General features: G+C 41.6%; 1 long non-coding RNA gene across 1 annotated transcript; it reads right to left on the bottom strand.

Annotated features, from left to right (window-relative positions):
* Nucleotides 1-364: 364 nt before the first annotated feature.
* On the bottom strand, nt 365-3,997 carry LOC119322281. Its single transcript, XR_005155498.1, has 3 exons — nt 3,372-3,997; nt 1,955-2,229; nt 365-1,369 (listed from the first exon to the last, which is right to left on the bottom strand). It is a non-coding gene; the product is annotated as an uncharacterized LOC119322281 (long non-coding RNA).
* Between the last annotated feature and the right edge of the window lie 201 nt (nt 3,998-4,198).

The raw sequence follows: 4,198 nt of genomic DNA, 5'->3' as shown, positions 1-4,198 counted from the left end.
TGCATAGTAGTAGCTTTGACCAAATCACCAAAAGAACGGGCACCAGCCTGCAGTGTGAGTGTAGATTAGCATTTATTTGAAGTGCCATTATGCTGGCCTTTCAAGATATGGTTTATTCGGATTTCAGTTTTAGAATTCAACAAAAAAACTAAAATCCCAGTGTTATCCCTAAAAAAATCCAGTGTTACGAAAACATATATAAGAAAGGCTATGCATCTAGGAACATGCAACGTCCCTTTTGAATAATCATTACAATCATTAGATCACTAAACTATTAGCAGAAGGATGTAAGTTTAGCCTAACAGAAAAGGATCACTAAGTAAGTTTATGCTTCCAAGCACAAAGAGAAGGACATGATCAGCAATGGCAAAAGCAAATATTTACTACATAGTAAATAACCTGATATAGTTAAACTGTACACTGAGATGTAGAAACTTAACTCTACAGTCTCCGGTGCAGGCTACAAAAAACTTAAAATCCCTATGTTCTCTTGGTGATGAGGCTCTACTTCTGTTGCAATTTCTTTTCTGAAGTTTTGCTCACCTTCAGTGAGTCACAAAAATTCCATTTGCATCCCGCTGCTCCACTTCCCACATATCTCTTTACTAACTGAGCACTATATCCTTGCCTCGGCCCATTATTGTTTTCTCCTGCTCAATCAATGCCCTTTGTCCCTTCGTAACCTTGAATCAAGTTGTGTAGTTCCCTACTTCCACCTTTCTTCAAATTTTCAGCTTTTTGGTATTTTGTCCCTTTCTTCTGCAGCTTTTGTTAATCAAGTCAGGAGCACAACTTAATTATCTCTACTCTCATATGTAACTCCAGCTCCAGCTTATCATTTTAGAAACAGCAAGTCAGCACAACTCAATTATATGCACTCTCATGTGTAATTGTCAGGAACAATTCAACTTTGAAAAGTAATAAATTTTACATATTTGTTTCGTAATGGACAAGCCATATTTATTTTTACACTAAGAAGTTATAACAAACAAAAGAAAGAAAGGTTTCCACAATAGATCTCTAGCTTTGTGGTGTTTGTAAACATTCGACAGAGTAGAGAGTACCACTGTAGAATTTAGCATTGCCATTCCTTAAAACAGAAGCATCGTGTCGATTAATTCACAGTAAAGAAAGTTATGCCCATGTATATAATGGAAATCTTGTGATGGTGCAACAATCATGTATATATATTAGGCACATGGTAGATTACTCTTGGATAAGCAATGATAGCATGCAAAAACGGTACTCTTTAATCTTTAAGCGGAATGTTGCCCATCTGGATCCAGTGAGTGATGCGCCATAGAGAGGGCACTTCTAGTGCTTCAGGAGTAAATTTTTTAGCGTCAGCAGCAACCATTAGGAATATCACCTGCATTGCAGAAGAATTAAGAAAACAAATGCAAGTTTCATATATCTAAAAAAAGATCATTAGGTTAAGGAGACTCGAAAATAACATTTCTCTATATGTGTGATTTGTTAGAGTACAATGTTATAATTGTTCCTTCCACACAATGGGCAGTGGCTTCATACTCAATTAAATTTTAAGTACGAGCTCAATTCTCTAAAATTGGTATTTGTAATTATAAGAAGTAAAATATTAAGAAGAAAAGAACCAATGATTCCCACTTAAAATCCAAAGTATCCCAAGGATAAAAATGCATGTCCATGACAAATTAAAGTGGAATGCAGTTGTAAAAATTGTGGGATTACTATTTATGTGTTCCTTCGCTTGTCATGATTGTCCTCCCATTCTGCTATCTGCCTACTCATTCCTTTCGTAAGAGCAAATTAATTGTACACCCTTTGATCCAAGTGTATACAGAATAGCAGTCTGGTTGTTTTGTTAATACATATGCAAAACCCATGGAAGCATAACTGAACATATAATAAAAGCCTATATGGTTGAAAATAACCCATAATTTGATTAATACACAGAGACTGGAAACTGAATTACTCTGAATAACAGAACATCTGCAAGTAAGAACTGAAGATCTCAATCAGTTTTTGGTTCCGAGCACACATAATTAAACATGTAAGATCCGGTGAACAGAAATCGACCATCATGAAGAAATGCATCAGGTATATCAGCAGTCCATGATTACAATGTGTATCAGGTCCTTTTTTTTTGCTTCAGTAGCTGGCACTTCTGATCTCTCTTTAGAACTTGGGCGACTTGAAATGGTTATGCACTACAGGAACCCTCGTTGCTCGCCCTAACCATGCTTGCCACTGCTAGAAAAAAATGCGAACAAATGGTAAGCAATGAAACAAAATGAGAATGATGAAGAGATCAAAGAAGTGAAACATGAAGCAAACAAAATTGACTTCTACTCATTTATTTGCCCAAATGTAACTAATCTAAATGTAATACCCACTAATCTTTTTTGCTATCTATTTTTCAGATCACTCTGAACAGAAGTCAACTAAAATTTATGGGCAACTTAGCACTCACTGTAGATGATAGTGGTAAATATAACAGGATAGATTGTTGTTTTCTTGTGTCTTGTCAGATATAAAAAAGATTTCAAAATGAACCATCCACAGCAGAAAGAATTGCAGGTCACTGCTGCATCTCCATCGCCAGTCAATCAGCTCGTCCATTCTAGTAGAAGATATCTTCAAGGTCTTTTTAGGTATATCTAGAAGGTTTTCCAACTCGTAAGTTTTCAGCTTCTCGGCTAAATGTAAGATATCAACCATTACTCAGAACAGCAAGGTGCTTGCGACAAATGCAAGTATCAAATAAGGAGTAAAGCATACATCACATTTGAACTTCAAGTATATACATAAATAAAGCATCACAAAGTGCAGCCAGGTTGGCAAATAAAATTTCATTACTTTCAATCTAATGGAACCTATATCCACCTGACAACTTAAATCTTTAAATGGCAGCGGCAGTACAACATAGGCAGCTGAACTGATCGTAGAAGTCAAAACAATTGTAATTGTTGATTCATGACCGGACGGATAGTTACAACAACTGTTATGAACCTACCTAGTCATGCCATCTGCAGGGGATTAGGAAGACAAGGGGAAGGAGGAGATAATATTGCGAGAGAATATATTGATTCTTGCTTGCTCCCAAAGAATAAAATGCCTGCTCGTATATAGAGCTAACTTAACTTTGACCCGAAAGACATGGAAATAGTCGGAAGTATCAAACTCGGGCAAGATGCGTTATATGGTTATTGAGCTGAAATGTGTATATGAATTACAATTAGAGGCCCTCCTGTTGCAATAACTTCTGCATTAATTTATGCTTGGAAAATGTATGTCCGTACTGCAGTATTATGAGCTCAACGCATGAGACTACTGTACTGTAAATCTTGTCATGAGTGTAATCATGAAACTGTTCGAGGCAAAGTGCTGACCTTCTTCGATGGAGACAGAGAAACTGAAACCAATCTGGTGAGCAGGAAGTTCTCAGGCGTGAGTTCCCAGTGTATGGACCCATGAAGTGCAGACGTGGACGACGCTTTCAAAAACTCAATTAGACAATCTGCACTAGAGAACGACACCCAGCCTCCGATAGCGAGGGGGAACTCGCGCTTCTTGTGCCACGGCGACGGCGACGACGCAGGGGGGCTGCAGCAGCTGGTCCAGCCTGGCACGGTGGCCGGCGCCGATGACCTCGTGGTTGTTGGCGACACAAAGCCACACCTGGCTCTCTGCCGTCATCTGCTGGAGCCGGAGCGCCGCGACGTGTCGCCCCAACAGAGCACGCCGGCCGCCTTGTCGTCCTCCGCCGCGACGCCTCGGCCCGCCAAGGCCAGCTTCAAGGGCGACAAGGCATGTAGGAACGCCGGCGCGACCCCTGGCCCCACTCCTGGGCTCGGGCGAAGCGGACGCCCACGGCAAGCGCGCCGGCGGCGCGTGCCCGTCTGCTTATCGTCCTCCGCCGCGACGCCTCGGCCCGCCCCCGCCAAGGCTAGCTCCAAGGCCGACAAGGCGTGCAGGAACACCGCCGCGACGCCTCGCCCCATTACTGGGCTCGGGCGGAGCGGACGCCGCGGCAAGCGCGCCGCTGCCCGTTTGTGAAGGCCGGCAGTGGATAAGGTGGGGCTGTGGTGGTGGTGCCGGGGTCCTTTTTGCAAAAAATGAATCATTATCTCAGGAAGAAACAGACTTTAAATTGTACTGCGGGTTAAATACTAAAAAAGGGAGGGGCTTTTTAGCAAAAATGCTAATGACGGACAAG

The sequence above is a fragment of the Triticum dicoccoides genome, chromosome 1B, assembly GCF_002162155.2.
Source record: "Triticum dicoccoides isolate Atlit2015 ecotype Zavitan chromosome 1B, WEW_v2.0, whole genome shotgun sequence".
NCBI classification, from domain to species: domain Eukaryota; kingdom Viridiplantae; phylum Streptophyta; class Magnoliopsida; order Poales; family Poaceae; genus Triticum; species Triticum dicoccoides.
Note: the sequence above shows the minus strand (reverse complement) of the source record. Positions and strands in the feature narration are given on the sequence as shown.